Raw genomic sequence first — 14,082 nt, 5'->3', positions numbered from 1 at the left:
CAAATAAGATTCAAATTTGTGACAAGTACCCTGAATTTCAATTGTAGCTTATTCTCAAGCATGGTAGGAATTTTAAGTTTTTTGAATTTTATAACATTTTCCTTTTCATATTCTGACATATTCAGCCACGGAATATTTTATATTAACTAGTTTCACACCAATCAAACAATATGATATGAAATGAGTTAGAATATTTTTTACCATCTTCTGTTCTGATTTGACAATTAGACTATGAAATGATTGACATTAAATTAATTAAAATAGTTACAATTCATTTTAAAATCATAATAATCCATTTTCAATCAGCCTGGTTTATTGTAAATCCCTCATTGCATTTTGTGGTATAAATGTCAGCATAAGAGTTCTTATTGCTCCACAAACTCAGAAATCCTGTTACACGGTGACCATGACTTTAATTTCATTAAATGCATTTTCACTTGTTTTTATACTTTTTCACATTTTACTTCAGAGTTATCCCCTGAGAATTTTGCTAAGCATGTGTTGATTGAGAAAACAGAAGGAAAACAGAATGTATATTCAAAAGTATAACTTTTGCACCAAAGACTGTATTCTCTTCAGACTGCAGCTGAAAGAATTTATTGACATGCTCTAGTGTTAATAAACTGTGCCTCTAGTTTTCTTTCAGCAAACATTTAAGAGGAAGACATCTTTTCTCACTGAAAAAGTATAAGCTAATATCACTACCATTGGCCTTCTAACTCAGTAAAAAGCTCTGCTTCTTAAATTGCAAGAACATTGGTTGTTCTGCCATTATGGGAAACGCTCAGTATGCTTATAGAGAAATAGGATAAAATTTTAATATTGTGAACATTTCCTATTATTCTCAGTTTAAAACCAGAGATTTGTTGCAACATGGGCAGAATGGAATGAAGAATTCCAGCTGCAAAGTTTCCTGATTTAACTACACCTTTTTTGTTGAAAGTGGGCAGAAGTGGTATGCACACATAAACAATTTGTCACACATGCCCAAGTCATATATTGTTCAGGTACGTGCATATAGGACCGAGCATATGGAAGAATAACAGCCTTATGAAAATACCCTGCATTTATTTGATACAGATAGATCTTCATACTTTTTCTGTAGCATATAAAACTGTAGCATCTGGCTTTTTGCTGCCTTTCTTTGAAGCATTATTCAGCTGTAGGTGTGAATCATCAAATTTATAACAATGTAGATGTGATCTGCCTATCCTGGCGTAAGCAATTGGCAAAGTGTAAAAAATTGGTAATCAGCAAACTCAGTAATGCTTTCAGAAGAACTTAAACCTCATTTTCATATTGATGTTTGTTAGGAATAAAAAAAAAAAAAACCAACCAGAAAAAAAGTGGAATTACCGTCACTGTGGACATTTCAGCAAAAGAACTGCTGAGGTTACAAATTATTGAATCACTGAAAGAAATGTTATTTTTACAATTAAAAGTGGAAAACATGAATAGTGAACCTCCATCCCAAACAGGTGAAAATAGGATTGAGATTAGGCCTCTCGTGCTCACAAGTATGAGGGTGCTGTTGGTGTTTCCCCATGTGCTGGTAAAGGCCCTGTATGTATCCTGGTGTACTGATCAGCACATCTGGCCACGTCTGTGTGCACAGATACTTGCACCTTTGGGGCTCACCCTCACTACTGGCTCAGTTGAAGGTTCATAGGATCCATCTTCCCTTAACAGTTTCACTGGAGATGTACTCTCTGTTACAATAACAAACAACAGAATCTACATTTTCTCAGTAGCATAACTTCACTGTTCTGGGCATATTTGTATTTGCTGCTGGTTTTAAAAATAAAGTCTTAGCCAAATTTATTGTTCTGAACTATATTTTATCAAGAAGTCAATGTTACACTTGCTCAAAAGGTTGATTTTGGTGTTCCAATCTCTACAAATCTCTGGAGCTACCAGCTATATTAACCCTATTCGGTGTGATTGGGCTTTTTACACTCAAGAAACTCATAACTCTATGGACAGCTGCCAGAAGTTAAAGAAATCAAACAAAGAAAAAATATTTATAGTTTAAAAGTTTCGCAATAACTTTAGTTCAACAGAAAAATATCTAAATGAAAGGAAAAAAATAAAAAAACCAAAACCACTTCGCATTGTTGCAACATAAAACTCATTTGAAATGATCAATATAGTTTCCTCTCAAAAACCATCATCACTGGGATCATCTGATAAAGTCATCAAAATGTCTTTGACAGCTTCTGGTTAATACTAATACATCAAATGGTTATCCTTTTCCAAATAATTAATGAAGAGTAAGATCTTTGACATTTATATTAAAAACGTTCTGGGGTGAATAAAAGTCAAACTAGAAATTCTTTATTAAATCAGTATTAAGAGTGGTCACACAACATACAAAATCTGATCTAATCTAAGTTATTACATAGATGCTCCAGCAGCTTTTCCAAGCTGGTCCTGTGAGGACCCCTGACACTCACTCCGCATGCAGCAGAGCAAACCTCACCTTGCATCTATTTGAGATGTCCTTACACTGTTCCTCTTGCCAATGGAGTTTAGCCTCAGCTGGTCAGATCTGGCTTTCAGTAGCAATGTTTCCTTGCTGCTATGCAGTTCTTTTACTTGTTTGGACTATTCTGATTTTAAACAGTTTTCATAAAGTAGCGAGGTTGGGGGCGGGGTCTCCTTGAAGATATGGCACAGCATATGAAAATACAGTATATTGCATAATTTTTAATGCTTAGTCTTGTGTACTTTTCAGATTCACTCTTTAATTGAAACTATCATTAAGTATAAAACATGTCTTAACAGAAAAACCAAATACAGATGTACATTTCCTCAAAAAGCCAGCAAGGCGATGTTTTCAAACTAAACCTTTAGAGTTTTTTAAATGGTGACATTTGATTGTTAAAAGTTATGTAGCATAAATAACTCCCCCCTTGCTTTTTGTCTATCACATTTTATGCTATGAAATGTTTGTAGAGATAATTTTCCCTTTCTTCTTACTTTTTTTGGTCTCTAAAACATCATTTGCATGTTATTTCAAATAACTCACTCTAGTCATTTTGTCAGTTTTGTAACTGCTTCTGTCCATTTTATAATTTCACGCATGACATTTTCCATTACCTTTAAGTAGCCAGTGGCAGTTATTTAGAGTGTTTTTTCCTTCAAAATATTTCCATGGAGACTAGAATTAAATAGTCATTAAAATAGAGGAGTCTTTTTTTTCCTGTAAAAACCCTTGCACAGCACTGGAGTAGCTGAAATTTACAATTACATAGAATCATAGAAATATTTAGGTTGGAAAAGATCTTTAAGATCATCTAGTCCATGTAAGAATTTAGAATCTCTGTGTGTGTGTGTGTGTTATGGTGATGCCCTAAAAATATCAAAATTAGTATTTAGATAATGTCTACACTAATAGGCAAACTGACATAGCTGTTCCAGTCCTTCTGAAGATTAGGGCATCAATATACTTAAGAAATTCATGTTTTGCAATAGCAAATAAACCTCTCTTCAATTTTTCCACTGATTTCATCAACAGCCCTGAAGAACAAACAATGGACATAGGTGCTTGAGTGAAAAGAGACAACAATTAAATTTCAAAGGTACTGTGGAACAAAATCTATGTAGTGAAGCAGCAAATGATACTGGGGAAAAGATACCCCTGTATTGATGAATATGAAAATAATTTGAAACTAAAATGCAATAAAAAAATACAAGACCTGTAAGACAAATATTTGTCTTTTTAAATATGGGAAATGTGAAATTAAACATTTTGTTTATCTTTCATGGGACCAAGACAGATGTCTTTTGAGAAGACAGTAGGACTGGCTCATTTTCAAGCTGAACAAAGTTGTGAAACCTGTTCTAATAATCAGGATATATTGTGAGATTCTACAATGTTAACTCTGAAAATTCTTACTACGTACTTAAGAAAAAAGACAACAAAATTTCGGCAAACCAGCAGTTACAATTGGTATCATAGATATTCTCAAAATAAAAGTAACTAAGACTAATAATAAAATTAAGGCAGTTGAATATATTTAACTACATTAATCCTGCCTGTAAGGCACATCTCATGGTCATTAAAGCCTGATGCCACTTGACATCACCATGTTCTACAATAAAAAAGGCTCTTGAAAATTTCTTCTGAAGAACAATCATATTTGTTAAAAATGTCTGGGAGTGAAATCTGTAAACATCACACATGCAGCTGACACCAAAATATTACATGCTCCATAAACCAAGACTTTTCTTTGTATTTTTTAGATGTTCTGATAAAGTTCTAAAAAAATCTCAGTTTGGACTGGATGAAAAAGTTTTCCCTGTTTCTGCTGAAATACAGAAAAGAGTCTTTAGAATAAACAACATGCAAAACTAACTTAAAGAAAAGGTGCTTTTAATTTATTTTTATTCATATCTTAAATTTACATATGTAAATTAAGATAGGCAAGCATGCTGCAATACAAATGACCTGCTTAGTCTTTTGGTAGCTTTTCCAGACTCCCTCCCTAACATGAAATTCTCAGTATGTTGGAAAGAAAAATCTACAGCTGTGCAGACATAAATTCACATTTCAGATTAAAATATTGAAAGATCATAAAAAGTCAAACAGTAAAACAGTAGGATTATCTGAAGGCTTTCATTTAAAACTGTTTTTAAAGGCTAAAGTAAGATCTCCCACAACTGCACTTTTTCACACAAACATTTCTTCATGGGAATGCATTTAACTCAAAGCAAAAATACTTTACTTGAGGAACAAGAGATGCAAACGAGAATAAAAAGTGAATTCAGCTTTGTTCTGTGACCATCAGGGTTGCCTCACTGCCTTGTGAAAAATATTGTTTGAATTCCTCATGCTGTTTTCTTCTGCTTATGATAAGACTGTGCTCTTGTATCAGATATCAGATATCAGATGTGAGTTCAGTAAGGCTTGTGTATTTAAAGAATGTTTGCTAAATTTACCATCTGTTAAAAATCATAGAACTGTAAAATCATACAGTCATTTAGTTGGAAAAGACCTTTAAGATCATCCAGCCCAACCATTTACCCAACAGTGCCAAGTCCAGCACTAAACCATGTTCCTGAGTGCCACATCCACACATTCTGCCAGTAGAACCAGTTTCAGAGCCGGGTATTGATTAGCTGTCTCTTTCTGTTTCTTGCCCCATCATTCCCTGCAACTGAAAGGACACTTCTTGTCCTCCTTATCCCTTAACCTATTGTCTCAAGGCCCTGAAGTCTATCTGGATTGTCCTCTGACTTCTTGTTGCAACTTCATTGCTGACCACCTGAGAAATCACTAATGGATCATCTGAGGGCTGTACTAGGGTGGGAATGTTTAAAAAGTGGGAATGTTAAAAGTCACGTTTAACCTAGACCCCAGGGAGACAGCAAACTGCCCTAAGGAGTGGGTCCAGTATTGCATATTGGGCCTTCTGTTCCGTTCTGAAGGGCATCTCACATAATTTATTCTTGGTGGAATTTGTTTGATACAGGGTGTAGGATGACAATAACCTCAGGGACACCTCCAACATAGATGAATCTCTTCATTGTTCAGTTCCACTTCCAGAGTCTCATACCTACGGTGCAAGGGCTCCTGTGAAGGTGAGGCAGTCACAGAGGTGATGGGGCTCTGTGTTGGTCAGATATACAATAGAATTCCACAGTAAATTTTTTAATAGTCCAAGAATCTAAATAGTTTCAAAATTTTAACACTGATAAAATGTCATGTTTAAATGAGAAAGTTTTTATTTTGTTCAGAAAAGGTTACATATATATATAATTAATATAAGACTCACCAAATTTAATAAATTTTTCATAGGAATAAAGTTAGATATTACAAATTTCCAATATCAGATATCCAGTTTAAATAAACTAGGAGGACCGAAGGTTTCCTAATGTGCCTTGTGCATTTCAAAGACAGTATTCTCTAATTAAAAGCCAGAAATTAAATCCCACAAGTCATTCACCAATGTTTTGTAACCAGACCTTTATTCTATTCAGGTTACAAAAGAAAGTATCTTTTTTTTTCCCTAGAAAATATGAGAGTCCCTCAAAAATTTAAATTTAAAACAAATATGGAAATAAATTATGTAAAAATATAATCCCAATGTTTTCATATTCTCAAGGAGAAGTATCTCTGCCTATAATATGAAAAGAAAAGAAAATTAATGGTATTCTTTTCACAGGTCAAAAATCTCTTTTCTTTGCACAGCAATCTTACCTCCAACTGTGACATATCAGGTACTTTGATTTCAGAGAATATTATGTCTCCTTATTGACTGATGTATTGGTAGTGATTTGAGTTAGAGCTCAACTACATATTTCTGGTTTTGCAAAATACAAAGCAAGTTTCCTGTTTATGTATTTAAATTACAAATAGATGAAGATGATACAAATATAAAAATGAAGCTTGATATATAGATGATACTGCAAAATAACCCACTATCTTGGTTATTGCTATCTGGCACAAAATAGGAAAAGGGTTCTGTCTCTTTTTAATGTAATGTCCTGTCTATAGCATTACCAATTTTTTTTACAGAAAACATTAAACTTCAATGTTATTTTTAGTTTTCAATCCTGTTTCTATGGAAACTATTATAGCTGCAGTTTGTTAAAACATTTGACAAATGTTATTCTATTGGTTATTATAATCAGATACCTTTCAGAATAGAAAGAAAAAACCTGAAAACTTAGTTCTATATCTAGTTATTCAAAGATCCTTATGGGGTAAAGCAATGAGCTTTTACCCAAACTGAAATTCAGTAAATGTTGCAAAGGTAAGAAAAGCTTTCAAATTGCCAAAATCTGCCATCACATCTGCCATTCCACACAGGAATCTGTGTTATTCAATAGAACCTTATGAGATCTAGGACATAAATGTAAACTTAAATGAAGCTATACTATTTAAATGGATGACTGCAGTAGCATATTTACTGAGAACCTCAATTTCGTTTGAAAATTTCATTCATCATACATAATCTGACATTTCTTCTTCCAAAGCACTTACTTTAACTCGTAATATCACTGTATGATCACATAATTTACAAGGACAGAAATTTTCAAAGGTGTTTCACAAAAATAAGTGTACATCCTAACATATGTAATTGTACCAGCAGGTTATATGTTCATCTTGACAGCAGGCCGATTGAAGCTGCAAATTGCAAACTAAATGCCAACATTTATTTGCAATCGTATTGGGTTGGTTGGCTTTTGGGTTTGGGTTTTTTTAGTTTAAATATTTTAGCTTTAGTATTGTGTTAAAGTCGCAAAGTCTTATTTATATCTCTACAAATATGTGGGTCCAAACAAATTCTGATTCTCTACTGGAATATCAATTAGAGAAAACTTCAATTACGTTAAAAAGAAAGCCAAAAATCTACAACATATTAAATCATTGAGATTAAGAATAGACTGCAAATGATAAGATCAGGCAGTAGTATTTTGAATGTTGACTCTAATATCTAAGATCTGGAATAGGTGGAAGGCTTGTATTTGTCCTCTATCAAATACTTACCCTTAGCTGATTAGTAAAAAAACATATCTGTATAAATAAACAAACAAAAGCTTTTCTTGTACAAAATCAAGTAAAAAATCTACTATAAAGCACTGACTTTTCTTTCAGAAGTTGTGCAGAGGATTTAGTTATATGACCCTTTTCTTGAAAGTAACCACCAGTGTATCACTCAGCAGTGCACAGCATGTTTTTCAGTTTCCTTTACACTATTCTCATTTTTATTCATAGTTTCCCCTGTTGCTAAGTGGTAAGAGGTGAGACTTTTCACTCAGTTTAAACTTTGGAGTCCATCTAGAAGAATACTGTATTCTTTCCCACCATTTTACTATGCTAAAGATTTCTCATTTAAAAAAAATCATGGGAAAAAAGCTTATACCTCTGAGGCACTAGTTTTCTAGGATTTCTTCCACTGCATGTTGTTAGTAAAAAGCCTGTTCAGAATTTGAGTTTGAATATCAGATATCATAAATATTTTCAGATAATTGAGATATTAGATGACCTTACACCCTCTTTAATTCTTATGCAAATATCTGTTGATCCAAAATGCACTACAGTGTTAGAAATGCAATTGCAAGTTATTCATCCTGAAGAATTTTTGTTAAAATCAAGAACAGGGGATATTTTTTGTACATTAGTTCATAAACACTTAGTACTACTAGCTGTCAAATCTGGTGGAGTTCAGCAATTGCTATCCATAGGAAAGTACTCATATAAAAGAACATGACTTGTTGTTCTCTTCCAAAAAGTTCAAGTGCAGCTGGAGGAGAGAGACTGTTCTGTATTTAAAGATCAGGATCAGTGATAGTGTTTCTAAATGTTAACCCTCTGCTCCAAAAGCTACTCCCACCATGGCAGGGATTTAATCTGTTATGTGGCAGGGATTTAATCTGTTATGTGGAAATTTATTAAGCTTGTTCTGATGTTGATCACGAGTAGGACATCTTGTACATTATAGTTTATTGATGTTTATAGGAAAAAAAATGCACCATGATGTAAAAGGCAAATTAAATATTTTCATTTAATAAAAAGGCAGTTTATTCTTATCTCTAGAACAATAGCAGTTAGAAATGGATATACACAATTAGGATGAAGATATTCAAATTAGGCAAAGAAATATTTTTAAAGTATACTATCAGAAATGACAAAAAAGCAAGAAATAGCTAGCTGTAACAGCAAGAAATAACAACGAACACTTTAAAATAATGATCAGAGTTAATTAATGCTGAATGAGAATCCTCCAGAAATACTCATTCACAATAATTGTAAATGAGTTCATCATTGCTTTTATGAAACCAACATTAAGCCAGTGAATTGGGAGTAAAAGCAATTATGTGCACTATGATATTTCTATTCCTCATTTTGTATCTATTTTGTCTTCCCACAAGTTCAGTCCTCCAAACAAATTCATGGGTAAATGAGTCCATGAGTACACATTATCCTCATGCATAATTCCATGGAGTGAAATTTATGGAAATTCAGGAAGATTGTATTAGTGATGAGCCATTTGCAAATCAATTCAGTGGTCACATTCTTTATCTTGTCTATATTTGTAGTTCCTGCTAAGACATCTAAACCAGGAATTATCTCCCTTTCTTCCAGACAGAAATGGCGCATGACTAATTTGTGGTAAACCAGAATTAAAATAGGTAGACTGAGTCAGACTAAGAAAAAGTCTATCAGAAAAGCTGTGGGTGCCACTGTTTGTCCCTGGTATTGGTGTAGGTTATTTTCTGTTGTCCCTTATGTTTTGAACTTGAAAATGTACAAATTAATATCCAAGAAAAAATATCTGATCCTTGGGGCCCAGAGAGATAGAAATATGTTGTTTTAGGAAGGTAAAAAATCTCAGTAAGAAATGCTTCAGTGAGGATAATGAACTACTGAAGAACATGGACAGTGATGCCTGGGACTCATCCAGCAGCTCCATCACTCCCTTCCTCAGCAGGACAAGGGGGAAGAAAATAAGATGAAAAGAACTGGTAGGTCAAGTTAAAGGCAGTTCAATAAGAAAATCAAAGATCATATGCACAAAAAGAGGAATGCAAACAAAAAGTTTTATTCTCTACTTCCCATCATTTGGTTACTGCCTGGGAAGCAGGACCTCAGCACGCTTGATCGTTGCTCTAGAAGACAAATACCTTAATGACAAATGCCCCCCTCCCTCCTTTCTCTCAGTTTTTATTACTGAGCATAATGCCATATGATATGTAATACCACTTTGGCCAGCTGGCCTGGCTGTGTCTTCTTCCAAATTTCTGCCCACTTCCAGCTTTCTGGCTTTCAGGGTGAGTGTGGTGTTGGAGAGATGACTGTGATGCTGTGGGAACAGTGCTCAGCAGTAGTCAAAACACTAGTGTGTTTTCAACATTTTTCTGGCTACAGATACAGGGCACAGCACTATGAAGGCTGCTATGGGGAAAGTTCACTCATCCTAGTCAGATACAATTCACAGTCTGAGAATTTTGCTTTTTTTCCCATTATTTTAATTTATAATATAGTATAGTCCTTAAATAGTCTGAAGGGTTCACTGTCCACATGCAGTGGGATGAAGACTTTTCTGTCAATGTAGTACAGCGATCTTGTGGCAAGCCACACATACACCTACTGGTCTCTCATTTCATTTCAAATCTGGACAGATGTGGCATGTAATCCCAAATCAAGCCAGGATCTCATCAATCAATGCCATTTGGACATTAAATGCATGGCAAGTAATTCCATTTCTTTGCATTCACAAAATGCCCCATGGAATGCACATTTAACTACAAGACAAGTAGTTTTGTAAGTACCAAACGGAGAAACTTTGTCTTCTAACAGATCTACATGCTAAATATCGGATGTCTGGAGAGAAATAAAGAAGGTAGAAATTATAAAGAACTTCTCCCATTTCGTGCATGCTAGTTAAAGAAGGTATGTTCTGATATTACAGGGAATAGTTTTGTTAGAGCTATTACAATCTAATTGCCTATGTTCATCAGACTTGTATATGAATCAATTATTTTGAGGAAGGGGAAACATGTTTAGTCAAATAGTAAGCTCAGAAAACACTTATGGGAATGACCACTCAAAATGCGATCACAAAATGGGAATTAAAATTCACAACTCCTCTTCCATACTCTTATTTAAGGATGTAATTAAACTATAGATATAATTATTTTTTTAAAAATCCAGGAAAAGAAGGCTAGAATATATTGATGTGGCATAAGTTGTTTTCCTTCACTGAGATTTACCTTCCAATAAAACCCCTCTTTCTACAATCATAAATGTAGAAAGTTGGCAGCTTTCAAGGTTACTTTTCATTCTGAGCCTCCCAGGCAAATGGCAGGGAGTTTGCAAGCTTTTTCAAGGAATTTTTAGAATGTCTCATTTCTTTGAATCTCTGACAAACAGCTTTATGTGTTTCAGTATTTTTCTAACGTATTTTGTGTTTGCCTGAAAGTATTGTCCAAATGCTTCTGCCTCACCTGCTTGCCTTCTGACATTTGAGAATTGCCTTCTCCTGTTGATGTGATATTTAAAGTGACCAGCACTGATGGATGCCAGCACCTTCAAAAACATTTTCCCAAGGGACCTTACTAGCTAATTCCCCCGGCAGCCTGAAGTCAGTTCTCCTCACAACCTGAGATGAAGTTTTGCTGGCATTTTTGCTCCAATGCCTTATTCTAGGCATTGGTCAACAGAGATTTCAAACTTGATCGCTTCATGGTCACTGGGGCCAAGATGGCCACCAATCTCCACTTTGCTCTGTTGACAAGGAGTAGGTCAAGGAGAAGTCTTTCTGAGCTAGCTCACTTACAAACTGTTCTACAAAGTTGTCATCCAGATTTTTTAGGAATCTTCTGGCTCAAGTTGTACCAGCTGTGTAATTCTCCCAGTTAATTTCTGGCAAGTTGAAATCCCCATTAAGGACAAGGGCATTTGACATGGGGGCGTCCCTTAGTTCTTCAAATAGCTCATCAGCATCTGCAAGGAGACTGAGAGGTCTCTTGTAGACTCTCACAATGACATCCACATTACTTGTTTGCCCTTAGATTCTCACCCAGAGGCTCTCAACAGTGCCATTGGCCACTGTGAGCTCCATACATTCTAACTCTTCTATTACATACAACATATGCCAACCTCCCCTTCTGCCCTGCCTGTCCCTCCTGAAAAGCCTGTAAACATCCAACAGGGCTCTCCAGCCACAGGAATCATCCCACTCATTCCAATAATGTCAAATCTTTGGGATTGGGCCAAAGCTTTGAGCTCAGCATGTTTGTTCCACGTGCTGTATACATTAGTTGGAAATATTTCAGGTGTGGTACATTGTAGCCAGCACCTCTTGAAGCAGATTGAGGGATTCCACCAGTGCTTCTTTCCTCAAGTTTTGGCCACCTTCCCATTGCTCATCACTGGTGAGCCGGGCTTTGTTCCTTACCTGCCTCCAAACTAGTTTAAAGCCTTGTCAAAAACCCCACTATCTTCTGTGCTAGAACTACTTTCCCCCTCTGAGATAATTGTGTCTTGGCTGTCAGTAGGCCAGGTGATGAACCTGATTAAAAAAACCCCAGTTTTTCCAATTACACCAGCATCAGAGCCACACATTGACCTGATGGATCTGCCTACTCCTATCAATATTATTCCTTGTTACCAGAATGATCGAGCACTTCTTGTGCTCCAGATCCTTCTACTAATCATCCCAGGGCCCTGAAATCTCTTTTGATTGCACTGAGATTTCTCTTTTATCAGAGAGCACAAGCATTCAAACTTCTGATAGAAACAGAGGTAGCCAATGCCTTATTCTAGCCTCTCTCCCATTTATCCGTGAGTTTGAAGTAAAACGAAGGGTTTGTTGCTCTGTGGAAAGCTAGCCCTTGCTTGGTGAAAAACAATATAGCAAATTTTACTTTCTAGCTGTTTCAACTTCTCCTTGCATTAATATACAGTCCTTTCCATTTATTGCTGCATATCAGTACCTCTGTTAGTCAATGTCTTATTTCAGCAGCCTGAACACATCTGCCATCACTCTGTGTTCGTGTGGTGCTGGATGTGTGACACAGTATGTCTGAGAGAGAGACCTCTGTCATTACAGACCTACCTGTTCAGTGCCTCAGTGGCCCCTGATTCTTATGCTTAGGCAAAATATATATATATCCTTTCTGTCAAATCAGCTGATGTCCAGAAGTTTGGGCCATAATAGAAGTTACTACAACTGAGAGCTGAAGGGAAATTAACACAACATTTTGCCTCAGTTGAAGACAAGCTGAGATTTGGGCTTTTGCTGCATGCACTCATTTTCTTATTCATTCTGCTGGGTATGCACTACAGCCAAATGCAAATAAGAGTGCTAAAATACAAATCACTTCCTCAGAAGTTGCATAAATTCTGTGTTGCTATGTAATGAAAAGTTTAAAAAATGAAAAAAATGTTCTCATAAAGTGTATTTATCACGTATCCTACAGTCCTGTGGAAGATGTGGAGTCTAAACCGGGATGACTGTAGTCAGAAGTCAGCTTAATTTGTACCTTGCTTAATGATCATCATGTTAATTTCTATTTTGTTGCCATACTGATGATATCATTATTCTAGGATATACAGCAAACTGACTCTCAAAGCTCGTTCTGTACAAGAAATTGGGTATTTTAATACAAGATTGAAACACTAGGGGAAAAGCACTTATCTGACATATTGTTTAATCATTTATTAATTAAAGATAATAATGGATTTAAAGAAAACAATATCCTATGTATCATATATTATATAATATTTGGGGAATTAAATTTTACATTGCTGATGGATCTTTTAAGGCTTCACTGCCTATTTTTCTCTGATGCTCTCTTTGTAACAGTCAGTCTACTGCTGAAATTCCAATCAGTGTTGCAATTTAAAAGCCAGGTTCACATTAACATCATTCCAGGCCATCTGTTCTGGTTGAAACAAATTGAAGATATCATTCCAAATGCAAACCAATTTTAACATAATACTTTATTTAAGAGTTAAAAGCAGAAAATCCGTATTTCCCCACAAGTCATCCCTAAGGAGATAATAGTAATGCTTCAATTTAAATGATAGTTTCATTGTGCTATATTTTCCTATATTTCCTATCCTGACAAAAGTTAGAAAGGAATGTAGATCCTGCCTATTATTACAAGCTCATACATTTTTAGTCTTTCCCAACAAAAATTTTCCCCCACTTGGATAAAAACCTGAAACATATTTCAAAAACTGGGAGCATTTTTCAAATTCTGGCTTCCACTTGAAAAGAAAAAACACAACACAAAGAAATGAGAACAAACAAATTTCCCCCCCCCCCCCCCTTTTTATAGTAATGTCACATCAGGTGGATTTCAAAGCTTTAATATGAGCACACAGGTTAGATTATCAAGAAGCAGTAAATAGCGTATAATGGTTGTTCAAGTATCGATGTATGAAAAGTCACCCTACTTAAGGTTTTGTTCCATTTGTGAAGTACACTATTTCATTGTAAATTATTTTCCATTGACAAAGCCAAAGCATCTGTATTACAGGTTTTGAGAAATTATTAAAGTTATTTTATTTAGGTTCTATGAAAAAAATTCTCTCTTGTCCTATGTTCTGAGGTTTTGGGTCAA

This window comes from Lichenostomus cassidix, chromosome 2 (genome assembly GCF_008360975.1).
Source record: "Lichenostomus cassidix isolate B80296 chromosome 2, HeHo_3.0, whole genome shotgun sequence".
Taxonomy (NCBI): domain Eukaryota; kingdom Metazoa; phylum Chordata; class Aves; order Passeriformes; family Meliphagidae; genus Lichenostomus; species Lichenostomus cassidix.
The sequence above is the reverse complement of the archived record's forward strand: the minus strand, read 5'-3'. Positions refer to the sequence as shown.